At 35.9% G+C, this 17,065-nt stretch overlaps 1 protein-coding gene, 1 non-coding gene and 1 pseudogene across 5 annotated transcripts in view; 2 read left to right on the top strand and 1 right to left on the bottom strand.

Moving 5' to 3' along the window:
* CTNNA1 (catenin alpha 1) overlaps positions 1–17,065 on the top strand; it is a 187,005-nt gene that overhangs the window by 36,178 nt on the left and 133,762 nt on the right. The gene's annotated exons all lie outside the window — the stretch shown is intronic.
* Positions 3,326–3,444, bottom strand: LOC118606122. Its single transcript, XR_004952305.1, has one exon. It is a non-coding gene; the product is annotated as a 5S ribosomal RNA (ribosomal RNA).
* Positions 4,855–4,973, top strand: LOC118606053 (annotated as a pseudogene).

Genomic DNA, 17,065 nt, shown 5'->3' with positions numbered 1-17,065 from the left:
GTCCTAGTTCTCTTGAGTGGTATTAGAGTCTTTTCTGTTGACTTTTAAAGGCGTGTGCGTGCGTGTGAAGCACTTGTTGAAAAAAATGTTGACTGAATGCCTAACTTTGGCTTGGCAGGAATGGCTTCCCAATAATGCAGGCGGCAGTTGGCTCAAATCCAGTATTGACACCCTTTTTTGTCCTCGTGTGTCTTTGTAACATTTTTGGTGTTTGTTTTGTACCGCATTTACAATAATTTAGAAAAGATAATGCTAATTTTCCAACAAAATGAAGGGCATTTCAGATTTATGTTGAAGGAAATGATTACATCACTTATTGTTGCAACAAGATAGGCAATTTGATGAGAGGATATTCAGCAGCGAATTTTAAGACCACACAGGTGTTTGTTACTTTAAGAAACAAATTTGTAAATCAAATTAATTAGGATATGTTATTTTGTTTTACAAGAGAAACGAATGGAAAAATATACATAATCTTTGTCCACTTATTTACCCTTCTTTTATTAAGTTAAAAAATTCTTTTTTACCCACTCAAGGGCCCACAGATGATTAAGATATATGATCTCTGTCTCTAAAAGCTCACAGTTAATAGGGAAGGCACACACCCAGGTGTAGGACAAGGCAGGGTTGTGTTAAGTGCAGTAACAGTACTGATGAGAAACTTGTGTGTGGGTCAAATCTTACATAATACTAATGGTAAGAGAAACTTGTGGAGGCGTGGAGAGGGGTCTTGTTTGCATAGGCCAGAAAGGGTTCCAGGAGGGGTGGTATTTGAACTGGATGAAACAGGAGTAGGGTTTTTTGAAAATGGAGGAAGCATAAAAGGCATAGGAATTTGTGAAATTGTAAAATTCTCTCCTGGGTTTCCTAATATTTTTGGCTGTTGCTTCTCATTATTTTTTTTTCTCTTCTTCCTCCAATCCACTTATAGTCAAGATTCTATCCAATATATCTCAGTCCTAATGTGGCATTACCCTTGCTCTCATCAGGAACATCTCACTCCATACAATGCCTTAGTGATCAGGGGGGGACTTTCCTCTAACTTGAGAATCACTTCTCTGAGCAGTCTCCCTGTCATCAAACTTATGTGCTAAAGTCCAAGCTTCTATTTGGAATGGTTGTCTTACCTGCACCAGAGAGCTGCTTGAGTATCCTAGGGGCTTCTCAAAACCAGCGTGTCCCAAATGAGATGCCTTTCTCTTCTGGAGACATAAGTCAGAGGTGGAGATCAGAAGTGACTGGCAGAGCCGTGAAATTTCTTTGAGAAAGTAACAGTACTGTGAGACGTGACAGACTGACCTGATCATTGGCGGCAGTGGTGTGTGCGCTGGTGAAGATCTGGACAAAGGGGAACAGGTCCTCTTCGCTTGTGTAAAGATCCCAAGCCAGGAAAGAACTAAATGTGTTTAGAGACCTAAGAGACGATCAGTGTAGCTTGAATTCTTTTGGGACGTGGAGAGGCCTTTGATGAGGTTGCCAGGAAATGCCAGATCACATGTTTGGGTTTTATTCTAAGAAACCATTGTAGGGATTTTGATGATCTGATTTCCTTTTTAAGAAGATCATTCCCGCTAGTGCTTGTAAGACTTGTATTTGTATACAAGTAGAAGTAGGAAGTTGAGTTAGAAGATGGAGTGAGGGTGCTGGGGATGAAGGAGCTGTATTTTGGAGAAATGAGAACTTAAAAAAAGATCAGACTTAGGGACTTAGGCTTATCTGTCACTTGTTTTCTCAGTGATGTACCCTAAAGGCCCCTCCCCTCCATTTGTATTCCATCATTTTCATGCTGAGCTCTTAGCGGTATCTCAAGACTCAGGTTAGCACTCTGCCTTCTTGTAGCAAACCTCTTCTTAACAGATGGTGTACTATCTTGTACTGTACCTTATTATTAGTGTTGCTTTTTGAAGTTTCTGGTACCAGTGACCCTGTGAGCTCTTTGAAGGCAGGGGCAGGTTAGTTTTAGCTTTTGGCATGGAGGGCAAATGGAATGCTAGTTGAGTGGAGGATGAAAACGTTTTATGCCTGGAGTCTAGCTTGTGAGTGGAACTACGACAGATGAGGAAACAGATTATGGAGGGCCTCAAATACCAAATTGCTGTTTTGGGCAAAATGAGAATCATCTCTGTTCCATTCTTCTCCTTTCTACCTAGATCTAATCTGAGATGAAATCTTCTCCATCTGGTCTTTATCTTAAATTCCTTTTTCCATTCTCTATGCTTTCACTCTTGTTTAGATTATTTTATTTTTGAGCTATTGAAATTACTCATAGTTCTCTGGATAAATTGTTCTGTTGCTTTTTTTGTCACGTTTTTCCTATTTTTTCCTTTGCCCGGAGCACCCATTCCCCCCCCCCCATCCATTTGACAAACTCATTCTCTAAAACCCACCTTAGACATCATGTCTCTGGGTTTTCTCTTGTGTGTCAGTGCTTCTTGGGTATCTTGTATAAATTCTGTGATTGCATGTTTCATACTGTTTGGTAAATATTTTTATGAATGATTTCTTCCTAGCTGGGGGTTTCTTAGAAGTGAGGTCTGGGCCTTTATTTTATTTTTAAAACTTTTTAAAACTAAAGTATAACATGTATGTAGAAAAGTGCTCAAGTCATGAGTACCGCTTAATGAATTGAGTGAATACTACCCATATCCACCATCCTGATCAAGAAATAGAAAATTACTGATAATCTAGGAATCCCTTTTTGTCCCTTTGCAGTCCCTACATGCCCTTCTGCTCCCTTCAGTTTTTAATCTGAGAATCTAGAACATATGGTTGCTCAAAAAGTGTTTGCCAAAGTTACTTGAATTTTTCCTTCTCTTCTCTTCCACTATTCAGTCTTTTATGTATAAGCAAAATTCTCATTTCAGAAACTTACTGCTGTCTCATTGCTGCACTGGTCAGTCTTAGATTGGCATTCAAGGCCCTCTAAATTCTGGCCTTATCTTACTTTTTCAGCCTTATTTTCTACTGTTAATTATCGCTACATGTCCTCTGCATCTTCCAGGCATTTGTACGGTGTGTACTGGGATGTTTGATCCTTCTTTAACACAAATGCTATCCATCTCTGAAGGCATTTGTCCCTTGAGGCATTGGTCATCATTGCTGAAATTGGTCTTTAATTTATCTGAAATTATAGAATTTGCACCTGATTATGACATTCTCACTCATACCCTGTTTTTTGTGTGTGTGTGTGGTAAAATATGCATAATAAAATTTACCATTTTAACTATTTTTATATGTATACTTCAGTGGCATTAAGTGCATTCACATTGTCATGCAACCATCACAACCATCTGTATCCATAACTTTTACATTTTTTTTTTTTTAACGCCTACAGCACCTGGTCTTCCTAGGTGGTCTCCCATCCAAGTACTAACCAGGCCTGACCCTGCTTAGCTTCCAAGATCTGACAGGATCAGGTGTGTTCAGGGTGGTGTGGCTGTAGACTTCATTTTCCCAAACCAAAACTCATATATTAAACAACTCCCATTTTCTCTCCTTCAGAGCTTGGCAACTACCTTTGTACTTTCTCTTTGAATTTGACTACCGTAGGTACCTCATATGTGGAATCATACAATATGTGTCTTTTTGTAACTCGCTTATTTTACTTAGCATAGTACCTTTAAGGTTCACCCATGTTTTAGCATGTATCAGAATTTCCTTTTAAGGCTGAATAATATTTTTTTGTTTTTTGATGGACACTTTGGTTGCTTCAACTTTTTGGATAATAATACTGTTCTGAATATGGATATACAAATACGTTTGTGTCCTTGCTTTTAATTCTTTTGGGTATATACCCAGAAGTGGAATTACTGGATTATATGGTAAATTTATTTTAAAGTTTTTGAGAAACTGCCGTATTGTTTTCCACGGTGGCTGTGCCATTTTACATTTTTTACTAGCACTGTATAAGGATTTCACTTTCTCCACATCCTTACCAATACTTGTTATTTTCCTTTTTCTTTTTTTTTTAAATAGCCACCCTAATGGATGTGAGGTGCTTTTAATATACATTTCTCTAATGATTAGTGATGTCGCGTATCTTTTCCATTTTTGGTAATTGTATATTTTCATTGAAGAAATCTCTATTTAGGTCTTTGCCCATTTTAATCAAATTGTTGTGGGGCTTTTTTTGGTCGTTGAGTTGTAGGAGTTCTTTATACACTCTGGATATTAATCCCTTATCAGATGATTTTCAAATATTTTCTCCCGTTTTATGGGTTTTCTTTTTACTCTGTCGATATTGTCCTTTGATGCATAGAAGTTGTTAATTTTGGTCAAGTTCAGTTTGTCTGTTTTTTTTTGTTGTCTGTGTTTTTAGTGTTATATTTGAGAAATGATTGCCTTATCCAATGTCATGTAGCTTTTTTTAGTGTGTGTTTCCCTCTTCAGCTGAACTTTGGATACCTTGAGGACAGAACTAAGTTATTATAGTTATTATTGTAGCTACTCTACCCTCCAGCACAGCCATAACATAGTGAGCAAGGAAAACCTGGGGAGAGAATTTTTTTAAAGTGTAATTCTTGAAAAGTCATAATAAACAGTTAAGAGTTATGTAGTACGGTTTCTTCTGCTATTGCTAATGTCATTGATTGTATGTCTATTACCTGTTGAATTATTATATTGTGCTTTTAGATTTTAATCTGTGAGTCCCAGACAAGAATTTAGAATTTGAACTTTGTTATCTGTGTAATGAATAAGATGGTTTATAAAGACTATTTTAACTTCTAATGTGATAAAATGCTAATTTATCCTTTTAATTATGGAGTGCTGGACAAGACATGTTTTTATCCATATTAAATGGTTTGTCTTACGAATAAAACTAGTTAACTAGTGTAGTATTTAAATAGCATTAAGGTGTATGGCCATGCCACCCTGAATGTGCCAGATCTCATCTGATCTTGGAAGCTAAGCAAGGTTGGGCTTGGTTAGTACTTGGATGAGAGACCACCTTGGAATATCAGGTGCTGTAGGCCTTTAAAAAAGGAAGGGAGGAAGGGAGGAAGGGAGGAAGGAAATAGCATTAAGTTGTTGATTTACCTTCCTTAAGACTCTTCTAGACTATAAATTCTTTTGCCAGATGCTGAGCTTCTTCAAGGCAATTACATTCTTTTATATCTTTTTGCCTCCTGTGAGACCTATCTCATTTTAAACCCATAACAAATACTATTTAACAAATACTGAATTAGTTATAGTAGATGTACTTATGCTGTGTGTAGGATTGTGCCCCGTTGATATGGGTTTGGAGGCATAGCCTTACATCCAGTTTATTCAAGTTTTTCTTTTTTAGATGAAGATCAGTTTTACATCACTTAGAGGTATGCACTTAACATTTTGGTGTATATCTAATCTTTTTTATAGGCATGTATATTAACTGTGTATAACTTTTATAAAAACTATTTTACTTTACATGCCCTTTTGTAATCAACCGTCCACTGATCATAACTTAAATCTTTCCCCTAATGATAGTGTAAGATTAACCTTTATGTACGACTAAGAAACACTGCCAAATAAACTAGGAAATGCCATCAGTTGTAAGACATAACCAGATTTTAGAGACTTAAAATGTGAAATGTCTGCATTAGAATATGATCAATGGTACAATTTTAACTAACATAGCATATTAATGATCCCCTCCTATTATGTAGCTTTGCTTCCAGAGCTGCTTTAGTTTGTAGCCAAATCTTTTGCCTATCTTTGATTATTTTTTTTAGGATAACTTCTTAGAAGTGGAATTCCTGAGGGAAAAGGTTTGCTACTCTTTAAAAACTTTTATTTTATTGTGGTTAAAAATCCATAACATAAAATTTACCATTTTAGCCATTTTCAAGTGCTCAGTTTAGTGCTGTTAAGTACATTTACAGTGTTGTGCAATCATCATCACTATTTCAGAACTTCATTATCATCCTAAACAGAAACTCTGTACAAAACAGTAACTTCCCATCCTCCCCTCTCCTTACTCCCTGGTATCCTCTATTCTTTCTTTCTCTGAATTTCCTTACTCTAGGTACCTTATAAAAGTGAATCTCATATTTTCCTTTTCTGTCTGGCTTATTTCACTTAGCATAATGTCTTCAAGGTTCATGCATGTTGAAGCATGTGCCAGAATTTACTTTTTTTTCCCTTAATTTTTCTTGTGGTATATAGTATACATATAAAAATTTATATCCTAACTATTGTTAAGTGTACAGTTCAGTAGTAGTAGGTACATTCATATTATTGTGCAGCCATCATCACCATCCATCTCTAGAAGTCTTCATCTTATAAAATTAAAACTATTAAATGAGAACACCCCATTCCCTCTTATCTAAGCCATTGCCAACCACCAATCTACTTTCTATCTCTGACTACTGTAGGTACCTCATAAGTGGAATCATACAGTATGTGTCTTTTTGTGACTGGCTTATTTTACTTAGCACAATGTCTCAGGGTTCATCCATGTTGTAGCATATGTGAGAATTTCCTTTTTCAGGCTGAGTGGTATTTTATTGTATATATATACCACATTTTGCTTATTCATTCATTTGCCCATGAACACTTGGTTTGCAATATCTTAGCTACTCTCAATAATGCTGCTGGAACATGTGTGTACAAATACCTTTTTGAGACCCTGCTTTCAATTCTTTTGGTTGTATACCCAGAAGTGGAATTGCTAAATTATATGGTAAATTTATTTTTAAGGTTTTGAGGAGTTGCAATACCACAGTTGTGATACCATTTTACATTCCTATCAGCAATGCACAGGATTCTAATTTCTTCATGTACTAACCAATACATACATACATACATACATACATACATACATACGTGTGTGTGTGTGTGTGTGTAAATAGTAGCCATCCTAATGAGTGTGTGGTGATATCTCACTGTAGTTTTGACTTGCATTTCTCCAATGATGAGTGATGCTGAGTGTCTTTTTATGTGTTTATTGTCCATTTGTATATTTGGAGAATGTCTATTGAGATCTTTTGCACGTCATCTGGTTGTTCGGTTTTTTGATTGTTGAATTTTAGGAGTTCTCTGTTCTGGATATTAATCCTTTATCACATATATGATTTGCAAAATATTTTCTTCCCATTATCTGGGTTACCTTTTCACTCTGTTGATAATGTCCTTTGATAATCAAACATTTTTATTTTGATAAAGTCCAATACATCTATTTTTTTCCTTTGGTTACCTCTGCCTCTGGTGTCATATCCAAGAAATTGCCAAATCCAATGCAATGAAATTTTTGCCCTGTGGTTTCTTCTTAGAGTTTATAGTTTTAGCTCTTACATTTAAGTCTTTGATCCATTTTGGAATTCATTTTTGTATATGATACTACGTAATGGTCCAATTTCATTATTTTACATGCAGATTTACAGTTTTCAGCACCATTTGTTGAAAAGACTGTCCTCACCTCACTGAATGATCTTGACACCCTTGTCAAAAATCACTTGACTCTGCATCAGAAGGTTTGTTTCTGGACTCTATTCTATGGTGTTGGTCTCTATGTCTGTCTTTATGCCAACACCACACCACATGGTTTTGATTACTGTAGCTTTGTATTGACGTCAAATTAACTCTTGAAGCTAACAATATTTTGTACATTTGTATACTATGGTTTAGTTATATGTACATGTGTTGTGAAAGTAAAGTCATTTGACTTTTTTATATCTTTTTTGTGGAGGTGATTACATAACTGTATGAGTTTATCAAAACTCATAGAATAGTACACCAGAAAGAATTTTGCTGCATATAAAATATGAAAGAAATGAAAGTTAAATTAATTCAAAATATCTTTTTTTATTAGTTCAACTGTCTCTGTAGAGATAAACAAATAGTGAAAAATGTGAAGTCAATCCCAGCTCAAACTATTTTTTTCCTCATGAGTGACTATGAAGCCACACCCTTGAAGTCTAAAAGGAATTTTGAGTCTATTGTACATGTTGGAGGATTTAAGTCTTATTAGTACTTTCTGTTTTCTCTTAAAGTTAAACACATCAGGCATCTGGGAGAGTCTCAGAGCAACAGTTCCAAAAATTCGCCCAGATACCTATGTGCTTGCATCCAGACCTGGAGGGTGTTGATATGGAGCATGGTAGTCCCCTCAGCTCCCCCATGTTGTGGGCGGGGGTCAAATGGGTGGAACATTGTGGGGAAGTGGACAGTCTGGCTTGACTTGCCTCATCTCATACAGTTTGCTCACTTGCAAGAGCACTGTATTAAATTCATCCATTATTGAAAGTTCAAATTGTGCAGAAATAACCACGCTTTAAAATAAAACTTCAACATTGCCCTTTCTTTGTGGGAGCCTCTAAATGTTCATTATTTTTAGTTTTTTCCTATCAAACTTTTTCTTCTCCATGTGCAGCCATGCCCCAACCTCAATTTCTAATGGAGCTTGAAATTGCATGCATTTCTATTTACTTGTTGATAGCCTATCATCTATCAACCCCACTTTTTGATTGGGATTTAATTTGTGCTTTTGCACTGGCTATAAGTTGGAGTAATACATATAATGTAAATACAGTTCAAAAGGCAGCTTCGAGTGTTATTCTAAATATTTGGAACCAGTATTATATGGGTAGTGTGAGTTGATTTTTAAAATTTCTTGTCATCTGTTCCATGTTCCTATTAAAGAAGAGAGGAAATTATATTATAAAAGTTACTCTAATTTTCATTTGTAAGAATGTTTTTAAAAGACTGCTTTACAGAAGAAAAGATCATTTGCATTAAAGTTTTGTAATGAATAACTTAATTTTGGGGAGAAGTAGGTACGATAGTTTTTTACATTTTTAATTAAGTTTATTGGGGTAACATTGGTTGATACAATTATATGATTTTTAGGTGTACATTATCATTTTACAACTGTATATTCTATTGTGTGTTTACCACCCAAAGTTCAGTTTCCTTCAGTTTCCATATATTTGATCCCCTTTACCCACTTTGCCCTCCCCCTAAACCCTATATTTGACCCCCTTTACCTCCTGTCTACCTCTCCCCTCCTCCCCCACCCCACCAGTAACCAGTAGTTTATAGTCCTCTGGTAACCATTAGCCTATATTTTATGTCCATGAGTTTCCGTTTGTTTGTCCTGCTCATTTGTTGCTTTTAGGTTTATATCCCACATATAAGTGATATCATGTGATTTTTCAACTTTTTCTGTCTGGCTTATTTCACTTAGCATGATTATCTCGAGGTTTATCCATGTTGTTGCAAATGGCAGTATTTCATCTCTTATGGCTGAGTAATCTATCATAGCCAATCATCTATCGAAGGACATTTCAGTTGCTTCCATGTCTTGACCATTGTGAATAATGATACTGTGAACATCGGTGTGCAAATATCTTTTCGTATATAGGTTTTCAAGTCTTTGGGGGTAAATACCCAGTAGAGGGATTGCTGGATTGTATGGTAGATCAATTCTTAGTTTTTTGAGGAACCTCCATACTGTTTTCCGTAGTGGCTGTACCAATTTGCAGTCCCACCAGAAATGTAGAAGGGTTCCTTTTTCTCTGCATCCTCTCCAACATTTGTTATTACTTGTCGATTATAGCTGTTCTAACAGGTGTGAGATGGTATCTCATTGTGATTTTGATTTGCATTTCTCTAATAGATGGCATGTTGAGCATCTTTTCATATGTTTGTTGGCCATTTGTATACCTCTAGGGAAAAGTGTTTGTTTAGGTCCTCTACCCATTTTTTTTGATTGGATCATTTTTTTTTGTTGTTACTGAGTTGTATGAGTTCTTTGTATATTTTGGATATTAGGCCCTTATTGGAGGTTTTGCTTGCAAATGTTATTTTCCCATTCGGATGGTTTTGTCTTTACCTTGTTGACAATTTCTTCTGTCGAGCAGAAGCTTTTTTGTTTGATGTAGTCCCATTCATTTATTTTAGCTTTTACTTCCCTTGCCTTTGAAGTCAAGTTCATAAAATGCTCTTTAAGTCCAAGGTCCTTGGGTTCGTTCCTATGTTTCCTTCCATGTATTTTATTGTTTCAGGCTTTATATTCAGGTCCTTAATCCATTTTGAGTGAATTTTGGTGTGTGATGATAGACAACAGTCTTGTTTCATGCTTTTTGCAGGTGGCTTTTCAGTTTTCCCAGCACCATTTATTGAAGAGGCTTCCCTTTCTCTGCTGTATGTTTTTGGCTTCTTTGTCGAAAATTACTTGCCCAAATAAATATGAGTTTACTTCTGGATTCTCGATTCTGTTCCACTGGTCCATGTGTGTTTTTCTGCCAATACCATGCCGTTTTGATTACTGTTGCTTTGTGGTATAATTTGAAGTTGGGCAGAGTGATGCTTCCAGCCTTGTTCTTTTTTCTCAGGATGGCTTGGGCAATTTAGGGTCTTTGTGCTTCCATACAAATCTGATGATTTTTTTTGTTTTCTTTAAAAAATGCTGATGTGGTTCAGATGAGGATTGCATTAAATCTGTATAATGCATTAGGTAACATGGTCATTTTAACTACGTTGATTCTTTCAATCCAAGAACACAGAATATCTTTCCATTTCTTTGTATCTTCTTCGATTTCTTTTAATAGGGTCTTATAGTTTTCATTATATAGGTCCTTTACTTGTTTCATTAGATTTATTCCTAGGTATTTTTATCTTTTTGTTGCAATTGCAAAAGGAATTATTTTTTCCACTTCTTTATCTGACACTTCATTATTAGAGTGTAGGAACACTGTGGATTTTTGAACGTTGATTTTTGTATCCAGAAACGTTACTGTATTTGCTTATTGTTTCTAGTAGTGTTCTTATGGAGTCTGAGTTTTCTATATAGAGAACCACGTCATCTGCAAATAGTGACAGTTTGACTTCTTCGTTTCCTATTTGGATGCCTTTTATATCTTTCTCTTGTCTGACTGCACTCGCTTAACTTAATCAAATTTAATCTTAGTGTTAAATAACTACTATCGTTTTTTTAATTGCTAATTTAAAGTCTAGTTTTTTCTTGGATGGTTTTGGCTATTTTCATTATATTGAGCTGTGGATTTCCTTCATTTTCTCGTTCTGAGATTTTATTATTAAATATTGTCATAAGTAGGTTGTCAGTATTATTTTGAAAATGTTTTATTGCTCTGGCTTATTTTGTTAGCATTTGACATTATGAATTGAAGATGCAAGTGGGAAACCTGGTTAATCATCAGGTTACATAATCCTATACTGGTTTATTAGCCAGGTTAGACTGCAGACTGTTTTTGAAACTAAAAGTGCTGTCATAACTCAGAAAATGTGTGGCCCAGTTCAAGTGACATGAAGAATAGAAACCTTTGTTAATAGTCCATTTGCCCTGTGCAGCTCTAATACCCGCTTTCTTTCTAAGTAAAGATACATTGTTTGTATTCTCTCTCAGTATGTTGAATATTTCATAATGTTAAATATTTCAATATTAATCCAGACTCTTAATCAAGGTTTCTGAAAAATGATAGTGCAGTGAATAAGGCAGAAGCTGAAGGGTAAGTTACTATTACTGATGAGTCAGTGTTCATGGGGATTTCCTATTGCTGGGGAATCTCTAAATTGGCAAAGTTTCTTATAATCATCTGTTACCGTTTTCTTGCTTTCTTGGATTTGGGGTCATCATGTTCTCAGAAGAGCTCTGAACTGACTTTGGAGTGTATCTTTAGAAACCTGTCATTTTGCAGAGAAGTGGCTAAGTGAAATGTGAGTTTGATACCTTTGGAGGAGGAGGAAAAAACCCAAGGAAATGGATTATGGCAATTCTTGGGAGAAATTTAAGCTTCTTTAGGGTCATTAAGGCCAGTAAAATATGTGTTTTCTGGGTATCTTTATTGAGTCACGGTCTAAGGCAGTATTTAGTTTATTGCGTCTTAACTGTAATGGGAAGGGTTCAGTTAAGTACACGTGTTATGAGTCTGCCTTTCAAAGCAGGTGCTGGGTGAGATGTTAATAATTTATGAGTTGCCATTGCTAACCTCAAGAAGTTTATAAACTAATGGGGTTAGCTCTAGTAATATTGCTGATAGGTAAGAATCTAAACCCATTTTTGCTAATCTGTAACAAAAGAGAGACATTTCTTTCCACATGTTTGAAACATCTGAGTCAAATCAGTTAATCATTTATAGAATGTTATTAGATGAAAGTTACAATGCTCAAAAAAAGCCATGGTATCTTGGGTAAATGCCCCTCTGCTTGGGAAGGCATTTGCTGGCTGCTCTTGGCCTTCACTATGGCAACTGTAAGAGGTGGGGTTTGTTCCTTTGTCTTTTTTTGGGAGGAGGGTTCTTTAGGATTTCTTAAGTAACTATTAGTAAGAATAGGATGGGTCCAGGTATTTTTAAGTTAGGAAAGATAAAGTCTGAACCTCTAATGCTTTCTTCATTTTTTTATCTTTCAGCCTTATCTTCTGCTATTTCACTGTCCATCTTCTATTTTTCACTCACATTTGTGGCTCTTGGAAGGTGCCAAAGTTCTCTGGTGTCATTGTCCATTTGTGCAGCTAGAAACAACTTTTCCCTAACCCACATCTTGTGCATTATATCCTTGGTGAGGACTCCCTGGCCAGTTGGGTACTCCCTCCTGGGCACTCCTCTTTTGCATTGATGGAGCACTTTACAACTTTATACTTTGTTACTATTTTTTTGTCTACACAGTGAGAATTCTCCCCCAACTCTTTTTTGAAAATCTTTAAATGTATAGAAAAGTGAAAAGGGCAGTACAATGAACATTTGATTCATTTCACCTAAATTCACCAATTGTTAACATTTTCAAAGTTGCTCCATTTCTCTAAATAATATAAACTTTTTTCTGAGATGCTTGAAAATAAGCTAGATTTTGGGTTGCTTCACCCGTCTTCAGGATGTAACTCCTAAGAATAATGATATTGCCTTTATATAACTACAGTATCACACAAGAAATTTTACATTGATGTAGTAACATTATTGAATTTCGTCTAAAGAGTGGTCTCAGAACCAGTGTTGGCTCTCCCTGGGAGCTTGTGGGAAATGAAGACTCTACTGCTGCCTTTTCACAAGATTCCCAGACATACTGATCCCATGCACAGTCTATAGTCATATTGATTTTACCAATTGTCCTAGTGATGTCTTTTATAGTCTTATTTTTTAAATCCAAGAATTAATAACAAATCACGTACTGCCTTTAGTTGTCATGTCTCTTTAGTTTTAATTCCCAGGTTTTTTTTTTTCCCCATTACATTGACACTTTTGAAGAGTTTAGAGCCAGTTCTGTAGATGTTCTAAAGTTTGGATTTGTCGAAATGTTTTCAGCTTTTTATTTATTTTATTATTTATGCTTACAGCACCTGGTCTTCCTAGGTGGTTTCCCATTCAAGTACTAACCAGGCCTGACGCTGCTTAATTTCTGAGATCAGACATTGGGTTTGTTCAGGGTGGCATGGCCATAGACCATGGACTGTGACTCTGCTGGGGTGTAAACCCAAGACCTATGTGTAAAGCAGATGTGCTAACCGCTACACTAAGGAACCATGTCCATGTTTTCAACTTTTTAAAAATTAAATTTATTGGGGTGACATTGGTTAGTAAAATATAGGTTTCAAGTGTGCAATTCAATAATATGTCATATATATTATAATTGTTTCCACTTTTGGTAAGAATACTACATATGTGATGATGTACCACGTTTTTCAGGTGGTGTTACTAAGTTTAAACACTTGATTAAGTGGCGTCTGCCAGATTATTTTATTGTAAAGTTACCTGTTTCCTTTTGTACTTAATCATTAATTGCTATGATGATAATCTGGTAGGTATTTCTAATTAGTCTCCATGTCCCTAGCACCTGGCAGAATCCAGGGACATGGTAATTGTTCAGTCATTGATAAATGAATAACAAAATAGATCATCAAATGTGTATACTACAGTACAAGTTTTGGAGATAAATCTTTCTTGTTTTCTCACACAGTCTGGGTAACTTCCTAGACTCTAGTCAAGGGCAGGTACCTTTTCTCCAGACTCTTCAAAAAAAGTACAGTCTTCTTACTGTGAGCTTCTCCTCAGTGGTGTTAAAGTTTCTCTGAGTTTTTAGTCACATTGTTCTAAAACAAAAAACTCTTTTCCCTTTTGTCCAGATGCTGATTTCAGCTTTGCTTTTCTTTTCAGACCAGAGTCATCCAGTTTCTTATGGAAACAGGAACTTTCTGTGCATCCATGATCAGTTGTTTGTTATGACAACTTACTGCAGCTTCAGCTAAACATGTTCATTGTTAGTGGTCTCAACCAAGTAGGGTGGAAGCAAAGTAAACGAACATAGCTATCTGGTCCACACTGTAGTCACTTCAGCAACTCTGGAGCTTTTGTTTTGTTTTGTTTTTTTCTTCACTTGATCTCTCACCTCTTGCTATGTTCTCCAGCCACATGTTGTTCTCCTTTACCAAGTTCTAGGAGATGCTGTTTCTGTTAACCTCGACTTGCAATGCTCTTCCCCTAGATCCTTGCCTGACTGGCTCTTCCTTTGACTTTCACATTTCAACTCAAGTGTTATCAAGACAGAAAGGCCCTGGAAGTACCATACATAATTCTGTTATCCTTACGCTGCTTAATTTTCTTCCTAGCACTAATGCTATCTTGTTTGTTTATTTATGCCATTACTACAGTGTATTATGATGGCAGAGTTTTTTGGTCTTTTTCTCTGCTGTCTGGAATAGTGCCTATATGGAGAAGGCACTCATATTTGCTGATTGAATGGCTAAATGGTTGACTGGATTTTTTATGTTTACTGTCAGTCTTTTGTGTTTTTGGTTATCTTCGTGTCTCCTGATACAGCATGGCAGTTCTTTCATTTCAGCTTGCTTCAAGAAAATAAGGAACAAAAAGTGATTAAATCTTATATGATTAAAAATAATTATCTTAAAAAATTATAAATATAATAATCTTTAAAAATAATAAATATCTAGCCATGTGTCCCTTTTTCTCATAAATCTGTATACCTGGAAGGAGAGTGACAACTTCTGCCATATAAGTGCCTGATATAAAATGTATTTGTGTATGATGAGTTGATTGCATACAAATGATGCTTTATGTATAATCCAGGTACTCTGCAGTAGATGGGAAACTTTTTACTACTTTGATTATGTTTTGGCTCTTAGGTTTGACCAAGGCTAAACATTTTTTTGAATGATGATACTGTACTTGTGATTAGAAAAAGAGTCTGCGTTTTTGGTGGAAAAACAAGGTTTTTTTTTGGTTGTCATTTTTTGTTGTTGTTGTTTACATGGAACACGTGTTATTATACCTCTTATTTTTTTTAGCACTCCTCCCCTAGTGCCCAACCTCTTTACATTTTATAAAATAGGCAAATGTCAGGCTGAGTCTTAATTTTAAAGGTTATATTTTTTTTGACAGTTACTGGGAGTTGAGATTCCAACAGCTGTATTAACTTTAATACAGAGGCAACCTGGCATCCTTGTGACTGCACTAGTAATCTACTATCCTACATCTTGTACAGTGTGACAGTTAACGTTACTATGGGCACTTTTAATTTTGGAATTTTCTGATTTGCATTTAAATGAACCATCTAACATTGCATTAACTTAACCTTGCTCTTAAAAAAATTGGCATTGAGTAGTGTGGTAAGGATAGTCTTAAGCTTTGGTGCAGACACATTTTAAGAATGATGTGGCTATTCTGTTGTAAATGAACATTAAATGTCTTTGGAGAAGGTATGTAGCTCTTTGCATGAAAGAGGCAGTTTGCCAGCAATCAGCCTCCTTGGTTGTGATGGAGCTGTGCTTTTATTTTCTGCTTGTTGTTTCTTCATTTCTCTTTCTATCATAAAGATTGCTAGTCAAACACCTACATCTCTGCCCCTTTCTGAATTTATAGAGAACATTTGCTTTATGTTTATAAGATAATGATGACTGAATAATAACAGCTTAACTTTTTATTTAGTTCCACTAAGCATGATCCTTCCTGGGAAAACCTAAGGTTGCTGTATTTCATTAAGGTTGGCTAGCTGTAGTAGATTTTGTAATAGATCTTGTGAAGGAGTGCTCTGTAAGTTAATTGGAAAACTTAGAAACTGCCAAGAGTTTAAAACTTATTTGTTTAGCTACTCTAAACAGTACCATTAATTGTAGAGAAGCCGGAGATATGACTAAGATTAAGGCAGAAGTTTTGTGTTGGTAGGCTTAAGTATTTTAAAAACAGGTTGCATAAATTTAGTCTGCTTTGCCTAAAGTACCTTCCTTGCCAGTAACTTAAGGGACATAAAGAAGCATAAGCATAGTTATCCTTAACATACAGCTAGAAAGACCACAGGGTAAACCTGGGGAAAATTTTATTTAATAAAACAATTTATAGGCTATGGAGAAATAATATAAATGAAAGGAACACTATAATTTCAGGGCTGGAAGGACTTGGAACTTAGAACTTAATTTAATTTAATTTTACTTTATTTTACTTTATTTTATTTTATTTTACTTTACTTTATTTTATTTTATTTATGAGAAAACTGGGGCTCCAGAGAGGTGAAATGACTTGCCCAAGGTCAGATAATAAGTTAATGACAAAGCTGGTACCAGAAGCCACATTTTTTCCAAAGGAGATATTCTCATTTGATTTTAAATACTTCTGCTTTTTAGGGTTGGGGTTACCAAAAGCATATCTGGGCTCCGTTATAGTTTAATAATGTGTGGTTTGGCGTCAGTCTTGGCAAGGCCTTTAAAGATGATACACAAAGCAGTCTGCTTCCATCATGGTTGTCAAAAGACTTACGAACACACTGAATGGTTTCTAAATTTTCTGGACTGGACTGCCCATTATTTGTAGGCTCACCTTGGGCAACTTCTTTTCTCTTTCCTCCCTCTTCCAGGTATCTCCAAACAGCCTCCCTTTTCCATAGCTTCCTCGTGGCCTGAGACTCTGACCAATACTCTCATCGTGGGCCTGAGCCGTGGGTTTTAAAGCGGCACAAAAGCCTGTGTGCTGTTTGAAAGTTCATTTACCTGGTTTTCAAAAGTTACCAAGTCCTCAGGCCTAGTGCTTTTCCTCAGGCAGGGGTTGGGCTTACTGCCCTTCCCTGGGTTCCTGCTTTTCTAGAAGGCTTTTTATTTTAAGAAAAAATGGCAGAATGTATTTCT

The sequence above is a fragment of the Rousettus aegyptiacus genome, unplaced genomic scaffold (assembly GCF_014176215.1).
Source record: "Rousettus aegyptiacus isolate mRouAeg1 unplaced genomic scaffold, mRouAeg1.p scaffold_m13_p_7, whole genome shotgun sequence".
Taxonomy (NCBI): Eukaryota; Metazoa; Chordata; class Mammalia; order Chiroptera; family Pteropodidae; genus Rousettus; species Rousettus aegyptiacus.
Note: the sequence above shows the minus strand (reverse complement) of the source record. Positions and strands in the feature narration are given on the sequence as shown.